A 10,711-nucleotide genomic window follows, 5' to 3' on the forward strand; every position below is an offset into this window, starting at 1 on the left:
TTCTTAGCCTCTCTGCATGCCTTCTCTTTAGTAAAAACATACAAGTGACACAGCTTTAAAACCACTGTGTGAACCAGAGTCACCTGGGCATCCCAGAAGTCCTTCAAATGGAGAGTTGATCAAAATCCTCACAAAGGTAGGCTTTAAAACCACTGAACAGGAGGTATTGGAGACAACACACATATTTGTCAGGTCACTGTGTCTGTGACAGAGTCCACTTGAATGTCTCAAACAATCCCTGTGCCTACCAAGTGCATTGCTCTGCTCTGTGCATTGAAACATTCCTTTGGCACAAAGGACTCCAAATAATGTGGTGGCAGAAGGCTCAGGGTTGTCCTACAAATACCACTGATACCTTTTACACAGCTGCTTTATCAAATGTAAGTGCAAAGGGAAAGCTGCCAAGGAAGAGAATCTAAAATAGGTAACAGTAATTCAGAAGAAAATAGGGTTTCTCTTGCAAGATCATGTTTCTTCTCCAATTAGTATTGATACATTTTAGAGAAAATTACTATCGAGTGCTAGTTCTGGAAGAAAAAGAGAGTGGGTACTGGCTTCATTTTTCATTTGAAAATACTTTTATCATACTTTTCTTGTAGCCATTTTTAGATTATTGAATGAAAAAGATCATGACCTACTAGATTTGGTCAATTTGGTGGGCATTGGTCCATAAAACAGAATGGTCCAGCTGATCTGCCAGGCCATTAATGGCTCCAGCATTCGAACAAGTGCTGGAATGACAATCTTTATGGAAATCACTGGCTGATATTTGAAGTCAAGTGCAAATGGGTGTTGGTATAGCACAGATGATGGTGCCATAGGCAGAGTGGAAAAAATTTTCAGAGGCGAGAAAATGGTTAAAAATCCTATTTTACAAAACACCCTGGGTTGTGGCTGATGTGTAACGTACCTCTGCAGTACTTTCATATTTCCTTGTTCCAAGGAAGGACCACTGAGGTCTAGGAAAAGCAGATGGACAAATACAAGTAAAATTCAGGTTTACATCAATCCCTTCAGGGTGATGGTGCCATAGGCAGAGTGGAAAAATTTTCAGAGGCGAGAAAATGGTTAAAAATCCTATTTTACAAAACACCCTGGGTTGTGGCTGATGTGTAACGTACCTCTGCAGTACTTTCATATTTCCTTGTTCCAAGGAAGGACCACTGAGGTCTAGGAAAAGCAGATGGACAAATACAAGTAAAATTCAGGTTTACATCAATCCCTTCAGGGTTCATGGTTGAGCTGCAGGGCGATGGAAATTTTCCATGTCTTTTTAGCGTTAGAAATCTCAAACCCAGTGATTCTTTTGGAAAAGGGAAAGACCAAAGATTCAGTCAGCTAATGAGAACATAAACTGCTGAGATCAAAGTGTCAGTACAAGCAATTGGTCTGAAATATGGGATCCTAATCACTGGAACTGATGGATAAGAAGAGTACCATTTCACATCCGACAAAGCAAAATGTAATTATTATGAAAGTGGTGATAGGGCAGGTAAATGACTTGCCCCCAAATTTAAGAAGTCAAACCTAGTTAATTTTATCTCAGCTAATAAAAACAGCAGTGATAAGACTGTTACAGATTGGTGAAAAATTAATGAAGTCTTTAATGAACTTTATGGCAAATTACATAAATCAGACCTAACTTAATAAAACCCCAGAAAATTTTTAGTAGTGATTAGATTTTTCTATTGCTGAATGATAAAGAAAGTAACTCCAGTAAAATCCTCTCTACCCTACTGGAAGGTTCTGAAGGACATTAAATTAGAGGAACCACAGCCAATTAACAATAGTTTCAACAGAAAGATCATTAAATAAGCTTAGGGTTTTATTTTGAAATAATCATTTGCAGAGCTGACCAGAGCGTATTTTGAAAACCCCTCATAACAAACAACAAAGTCAATGTTTCTTTTTGGATGAACATGAGGAAAGAGCTGTGCATGCTGTGCAGACATGTAGAAAACAGCATGTTTCACACCGTGAAGGGTTTTGTTGGAGTTGGGGTAAGTGATAAGCAGCCCTAGTTTTTAATGTTTCAAAAATTATTTTAAAAAACCCTAAAGAGGAACAAAAGACAAACTAAATGGAGACAAAATGAATTCCAAGGGCTTTATTAAGATCAGGGTTCCTCACAACAGTTACATAAGAAAAATTTGCATTAAGTGCTCAGGTGTTTGGTTGCAGACATAGTTGTAAATAGGCAGAAATTTCAACAGGGATATTTAGTAGTAGGAAGAGACAGCCCTGGAGCCTGATTTCTATTACATGTCAGTATGTTTGGAAACTTAAATTTCCTTCTTGCCTTTGAGATGTACTTGCAATTAAACCGTCAATAATCATATGTTGAAAACTTATTTCAGATTCAGAGGAGAGTTTAGGCTTCGTGCAGGTTTTTCTAATTTATGTTGCTTATCAGGGACCAGTAAGGGAAAAAGAAAAAAAAAAGATTTTGCCTTGTCTCCTAAACCGTGCCAAGAAGCCTTGAGTGAAGTTAGTCACATGAGAATCATAGGCAGTGATTTAAAAGGCTGGTTTATTTTTGAATTTATCAAACTGGTGAAAAAAAATTGTCCTTCCTCTTTCTCAGAGTTGCAGGGTTGTATCAGAAGTAGTATTCCAATCAACTATGCCTGAGCCTATACAAATGGAGAAACCCATCACAGGAGTTTAAGATATCATGGAAGGGTGAATGAAGAAGAGGATTAGTGGCTTGCTTCCAGCAAGATGGCACTGAACAACTGGCAGGCCATCAGATAATTTGTAAATGCAATAATCTTGTATTACTCTAAGAACACTCGTCCACTCCAATAAGTGCTGCCACTCTCCACCCTCTAGAGCACCAGAGATCCCCCTCACACTTTGCATATTTCAAAAAGCAACCCAACAAGCCTATTTTCTGGCTACCTGGAGTCAGTCCATTGCAGATAGACATAATGAAAACTTATTGAGTGACTCCATTCCTTGTGGCTTGCTGGTGGTGGAATTCACTGAGCAAAAGTCAAACAAAATATCTTCCCAAAGTATTGCAATCAGTTAATGAAAGTACCACATAAGAGTTGTCAGCTTCATACTTTCTAAACAAAGATAACCTACCTTTTGCTTTTTTTTTTTTACCTTGTTTTCAATTTCTCCTTGGAATCATAAAGTAGAATTATGGGAAATTTCCTATTTGAACCTCAAATTATAGCATGACGCCTTCACCCAAACTAATCCTCAGGACTTTAACACGGACCTATTAAAAAAGACTTGTCCAGACACTGACAACCATGAAAGCTGTTTAATAAAACTAGATAGATGGGTGTTAGATGTGGAATTTTACCTCAAACAGTGACAAATCATCCAGTATCCACACTGAAAAGCAAGATGACCTCTGAACCCCAGGCATTTTGTGACATGAAATTGTACAGGAGCTACCACTCTGTTCAGTAACTATGGCACACTCTGATGCAACCAGAGCAATAAAATGCAGCAGAGTAACAAAGAAAAAACTTGTCCTCAGCAGGACAACTGAGCACTCAGGAAACATTTGTCTTTACACAAGGATGCTTTTGAAATTACCTTTGAGCACCACTCCAGGAAAGGGGACCAGAGCAAGCTGTTTGTGCTTAAAGCTGACTAAGTCAGTGAGGTCTTTCTCCTTAGACAGATTATACAAAAGTGCCTTCTACCCCAGCCACAGGAAGGAAGGAGGAAGAGTTTTCCAAGGAGCATTGCCCTCTCTTGCACACAGGACTGTTGCCCAGGAAAAGCTGGGCTCTTTCCAACCTTGGAGGTTTCCAAAATTCATCTGCATAAAGCCCCAGGTAACCTGGTCTTATCTGAGAGCTGACTCTGCTTTGAACAGGAGGTGTGATTAGAGACCTCTTGAGGCCCACCCCAGTCTGAAGTATCTGATGACTCTGGGTGCAGCTGGACCATCACTGTACTCAGGCACAAATATGGAATTTTCCTTCAAGGCTATCCTTGTAGCTCTCATTTAAAAAGAAGTTGGAAAAATGTGCCCAAACTATTTGTATATAAATATGTAACAATTTGTGATGAAAGTGTGCTCCATGCAGAATTGTGCTGTAACCACGGCAACTTCCATTGAGAGAGACGTCCATTGTAAATCTATAAGGATCTCATTTAGAAAAGATTTAGTTGTACTACTCACCAATTTTGAATATTCCAATCATGTAAAAAACACCCCAGTTTCTTACAGAATTGTTTTTAAATAGTGCAGCTGTGTGATTAAGAATGCTATCAGAAGCATTTACATTGAACAGGTTTTAAATTTTATTTTATGATTCTTCTGCAATTTAGATATTTTGGAGACTAACTTGGAATCCTTTGCGATAAAATCATTGCAGGTTTATTTAGTCTGGCTTCTAATATGCCACTCTTTTTCGCTGATGATATTTCTCACATCTATACTACTGGGAAATATGTCTTATAATACTCAGCTCCTTGTATGAGGGTAAATTCACAAATCAAGAAAGGTTCACCCCTCTTAGTACCTTAGCTGTGAGCTCTCTTTAAAATCATCAGCTCTCTGTTGCCTCTCACCTAAGCAAAATTCTGCACCAATGTTTCCCTGCTGTTTCTGTCCATCTTGTAACCTTTCTCAGTGGAATATGGGCCTTTATTTCTCACTAACCTTTTGTAAATTCTCAGATGGTGGTCTTGTCTCTAAGGTACCAAACTCAGTGTTGAAATTTGGGATAGTAGTTTTGTGTCTTGCTGACAGGCTGATTTACCTACTTACAGCCAGAATTTAGGATACACAGAAATATGTCCTTAGAGGAGAGATTAATAATTTGCGGGGGAATTTAGGTTACAGTTTTTATTTATATATATTTTTTACTGTTGGTTTACTAGTGCAGTCAAATGCAGAAAGAGAATGAATCATGAATCATCTAAGCTCTGCCTGCTTGTCTTAACACTAGAGCAGAACAAATCCCATTCAAGGTGTATTTCTTTGCATGGGAAGGCATCAGCCAGACATCAATAAAGTCGATATGTGCCAAGTAGCATTTTAGAAATTCAGAGCAGCCTCCTGAAAAGAGCACAGCTCTGGGGACAAAATAGCACTGGTAATATTGGATAAGAGAGCCTATTCATGAAGCAAGGATGCATGTAAAGTAGCTAAATATACTGGTAATGATTTTAATTTTTGGGGGGATGTCCTTTTTTTTTAAATACAGCTCTGATCCCATTTACTTGGGAATTAAAATCAGCATCAACAGATGCCCAAGGGACTTCTAACAAACTCTACCTGATGATTAACTGCGCAAAGATATGAGAGGCCTTGGGGAACCTCTGATTACATGCATCCAAGCTTGTTCGGGCCACCTGTTTTTTGTACTGACAGCATCATTTCTGCAGATTTTACAGGGAAGTAATAACTTTTCCTGGGAGAAAGATAGACTTCCTGAAATGGTTTGGGAAAAAGTCAGCAAGTCCATTACTAAAGCCTATCTGAAATGCTTAAAAACAGACTTGGTCTTTAGTATAGATGTGTCTTAATAAATGAAATCTAATGTACTGTTGAGGAAAAGAAATACTTCCACTACTCTCCTGATAAATTTGTCTAATAGAAGAATATTTAACTCTTAAGAGATGTTTAATTTTTCAGGACCTTTTATGAACAATACCAAGCACACTAATGTAATTACTCAGTTCTACAGTTTCCTTCTCAGTGAGCGAAAAGAGAAATGCTGTTTGTACATATAGAACACTTCAGCCAAACTCCCTTTTCCATTACTCCAGCTCTGATACACCCAAGTATTTATTCACGTCTTGACTGCTTTTTCAATCTCTTTACAAACCAGAACTGTCTTAGGGAAGTTTCACTTTATCAGCAACATTGCATCCTGCTGCAGAGATAACACAGCTCGCATGGTAACACTGCCTGTAGGTTACAATTCCCTTGGATACCTTCATGGAAAAGGAAGAAATGTCATCAGTTTTGGAGGCAGCTATTTTCTTCAGCTTGCTAGAGAGTTAAAACCAATTAGTTGCATCTCATGAAAATGGCAGTCTTTTACAGAGCAAATGCTTGTCCTATTTTCTCACTTATCTTTCACTTAATACGCTGGTTCAGGACTGTGCTTTAGAATTTAAGACTTGATCCACACCTCATTTTTAAATTAAAACCAGTCCTCCCCTGCTCTGATTCCACTTCTCTAAACAGCTCACGCTCTCATTTCTGAAAGGCAGCAGGATGCAACATGAGCATTTCTCTCACCCCACAAATGCATGTAGGAAGGGGAAGAGGTTTAACAGTGCAACAGGCACAGCCCAAAGAATGAGTGAACCAAATGCACCTGTGGCTCTGGCTTCTGTCAGCTCTCATTAAAACCTGGAGCAGTAAACTTACAAAGCTGTTTGGAAACCACAGTTTGCCACCTTACAGAGTTGAAATTGACACAGTCAGAGCCCTTCCCTCAGGATTTCTCCCTCACCTGGAGAACAGCCACTGAAACACAGGCTGGAGTTGGTGTTTCCCATTGATGCAGGAGGAGAAGGACTCCCATGTACATAGGCATGGTTGGATGGGTGTGCCTGGTTTAAGGTACATATTAGATCCACATGTACTTTTAGCCAGTGCCTTTGGGACTTTCAGCCTAGTAATTAGTTCATATTTTTGAGTGTCCCCGTAATAAAGACAGGTCTTTTTTACCAGGTCAGTCCTTCTCCCTTTATTGGAAATGGAACAGTGAAAGGGACTCCCAGCTTATGGGATGGATGGGTTGAAAATACTTTCTTTTAAGTATAACCGCTGTGACATGCAGTAGTTATAAACTGAAATTTCTCTATATTTTCTTAAGTTGAATATGAGGTTTCTAAGAGCAGCCATCCTTACATGGACACAAGAACTATTTTGTTCTGACTGTGGTTCACAGCACTCACACTTGCGACACTTCCTCATGGGAACCTCAACTTTTGTTTTTTTCACAGTGTTAATAAAAGCCAGATCAAAAATATGTGGTTACCCTTTGTTGTGGAAAGCTCAACAGAGCTGCTGCAGCTGGCTGACCAAGTGCTAAAGCCCAGGAAATGTTCCCTGTGCTCTCTTCTGTCAACTGCCAACCCCAGGGAGTGCAAAACCACCTTCCGGAAGAGTTCTGAACTGTACTTTTATAAACCTTCCCCTGGTCAAGGCCCATCCTTTCAGTTTGATTTCCACTTCCAGTTTCTCTGCATGAATATGCTCAGATAGGAACATCAGCTTTCTGTAGAGCAACCAATCACCATAAATCTTCCATATCTCATACGGATGGGCAGTGGAAGGAGTTGATCCGATTGCACACAAATTTCATGTGGCTTCTCATTTGTAGAATGCAACTGTACCAGACAGTTGCACAAAATATTTGTTTGGATAACTTATCTTGCCTGTTGTCAGAGCTAGATCAGGAGGAAAGCACAACATACCAAAGTTTTCAAAGCCAGCACCTATGGCCAGTGACATGATTACATGAGAATCTCAGGTTTGTTAACAGAAAAACAAGACAGTATTTCTAGCCCTTAATTATGGACCAAAAAAAAAAAAAAAAATCTGGAAAGCCTGGAGGTAGCTCTGGCATAGTACTGAAATATGCTAAAAACCCCAGGCTGCCTTAATTCAGGTTTGGGACTCATGCCCATCTTTACTACCTAATTAATTATAAAGATGAACTCGCAGGAAGTGCAATTATCTGTATTTTCTGCTGAGTTTCAAAGTATTTAGAAAAGAGATGGGCAAAATCTTTTATTTGTTGAGCAGGAAATTTGTCACTCATTATCATTTCAGGAAGCTAAAATTATTTGAAAATTTGGCAAATAATTTCAGTCAAAGGAGGGAATTTTACAAGAAATATTTCCATATTGAATGCAGATTTCTTCAAAATAGCATTTTTAATTTTAAAGTAGATCTTTAAAAAGGAACAAAAGATTTAGAACAAACTTCTAAATACAACACTTAATTTGGTTGACAATATAACATTTTGTGTTCTGTCAAAAGATCACGAAACATTTTGACTCTTTGCAATCAAAAATCCTTTTCTCTATCAGCACTTTTCACGTAGGTCACAAAATTCATATCCCATTACCCCACCAGTGCCCTGGAGTCCATCATGGTTCATTCCTGACACAACAGCTACTTGCATGTTAAATTCCCAGATCTAATGTGGGCAGTCCCAAACCACGAAGATGTTCAAGTACAATCTTGTTCAGAACACCTTCCATGACAGGTATTCTTCAATTTCTAGCCAAAAACCTTTTAAACTAGGAAACCCCTACCACTTTAAATAGCACTGCTGTTTGCTTTGAGCTGGTTTTAGAAACCCGTGTCACACCTCTCTGATGCAGCATTAAGGTCAATCAGAAGAGCAACAAATTGCAGCTGCTGAAAGCAGATTCCATATATGGGGATGGATTTACTTCTCTGAGAGGAATGAATATAATACAGTAGCCACGGTAGAAAATAACAAATGAGCTTAAGAAAAAATGCCCGTTTAGTAATTTGGGCCCCTCATTATGGGAAGTTCTGGAAAAGTTTTATTTTAAACACAAAACTTGCACAGACAAAATATGACAGTAAATGTTTACATGCTCCCTGCAATGGCAATGGATTTTAGTTGGATTGGAAGCAATTTGAAACTGAGAAACAGTAGCAGTAGCTACTGTCACTGAAGAGTTAATCAGGCAAGGAGTCTAAGGAGATCATCCACAGGAGGGAACAGCTTCTGAGTACATAACCCTTGTTAACTCTTATTCTAGAACTTAAAAAGCTTTGCTCTCACCTCAGACTCTGAACTGGATTAAAACCCACTACTATTCTATTGTGAGAATCAGCAAAAAGGGTTAATCTTAAATAGCTATTCCACCTTAAATGTAAAACGTGTTTTTACACAAGTTAGTGACAGTGTAGAAAAACTCCAACTGAGCAGTAGAAGTCCTAGCTCTTCCTATGAACTTGACTAACAAGATGACAGGGGATCATTCACCACTGTTGGAAATTGGGAAAAAGCAGCTTAAGTCTTTTCAGCAAGACCCCGTGTGCAGCCTAAAGAAGCTGTGTTAGGAACTAGGTGGGACAATGCCAAGGGAACCCTCACTATACAGACTTGGTGTTTTCTCTTGCATGTAAAACTGCAACAAAACACGAAAGTGCGTAGACCTCAAGAAAAATTTGATAAACCAAAGCAAAATTGGGAAAAAAGAAGTGCAAGGCTACTACCTTGATCGTGAAGTCATTTATGCCATTACATAAAACTATCTCCCCAATATTAAACCCAAGGTACTGCCATGAAGATCCTGAAAATGCTTCACTTTGATACAAAATACTGGCTAAATACAAATAAAAAACCAGTAGTGTTATGTACTTAAGCGTGATTGCAATAACAGGCACACTTTCAACAAGCAACACTATCTCGAATTTTTAACTTTGCCTTTCTTAACCCCAGCAAGATGGAAGAGGAAACAAAAATAGAGATGGAAGCACTAGTATTGTGAAGAAAAATGTCCCATAGCTGCTTTTTAAGACTTGAAATAAAGTTGCCTAGGAGCCATCCTTCTTCTACGTTGCTGTTTCTGTCTCTGCCTCCAAAAAAAGTCATCTGCAACTCATATTAGTATTTCCTTATTGCATACATCTTTGATTTGCTTTTCTACTACTGCTAGAGTGCCTTACAGTCTAATTCTATGCAGTCTGCAGTGCCTGACAGTCTGTGATCTTCCAATCCATTTGTGCTTCCTGTCATTTAGAAGTATGTACTTCCAAAGTCACAATGTTAGCAGGCTTAGTGACCTCTGCAGCTGCTGAGGAAAACTGCTTGCTTTTTTTGTGTGCTACACAACACACTCTGTGTCCATTATACCAAAGGGAAGCTGCAGCAGAGAGTCTGCAGGCAGTACAAATTTGATTGTTCAGGTCTTATCACTGCTTTAGTATAAATATTGGGGCCATATAGGGAAAAATAGAGGGTTGATATTGATGCCTTAGGTTTTTAGGTGGCCACCTCTAGGCATCAATACTGTCTTGAATATCACAGCTTAAAAATCCTCGAGTCTGGTGTCCTGTTGTCACTCCTACTTGCTGAGAGGGTCCTGCTGGTCTTTGTGTTGTTGTTACTGTTGTGCAGTGGACATTCACTGATTTTGTTCTTAATTCTGATATCTGAAATTAGCATTATTTGCCCCTAATCTCTCCCCAGAGCAGCTTCCCTGAATTGGCCTTGTCTTCTGGTTGTTGCTGAATGTATAGATGTTTACAGGGACAAGGATGTAAATTATTTTAGATGACTGTTGCAATGTTTATTCATTAACTCAGTTTTAAGAATGTCTGACAATGCTGAAGGAAACATAGCTCTAATGAAGCACTTACAAAATGTCAGAGAAAATCTAAATTAGTCTCTGAGGTTTTCAAAATATTCATTAAAATATATCAGAATGCAGAATGTTTTTCAACCACAAAGACAACCCTATTACTACAAATTTCATTATGCATTTTCAGTTGAAATAGTCATATAACATTTAACATAAAGCAATAAACCTCATGCTATTTTGGTCCAATCTACACAATTTAAAAGAAGTGTAAGGGATTTATTTTCTAAAATATCAAAAATCAAACAGAAAGAATGATAATCCATATTTGAGCATGTTCTATATAATTACATTTGATTCATTTAGGAATGTATAGGACAGTTTCAAAGTTGAGAAAAATATTCACCAGGTTCAAGGTTTTCCAAAATAT

This window comes from Corvus brachyrhynchos, unplaced genomic scaffold (genome assembly GCF_000691975.1).
Source record: "Corvus brachyrhynchos isolate BGI_N302 unplaced genomic scaffold, ASM69197v1 scaffold370, whole genome shotgun sequence".
In the NCBI taxonomy this organism is placed as follows: domain Eukaryota; kingdom Metazoa; phylum Chordata; class Aves; order Passeriformes; family Corvidae; genus Corvus; species Corvus brachyrhynchos.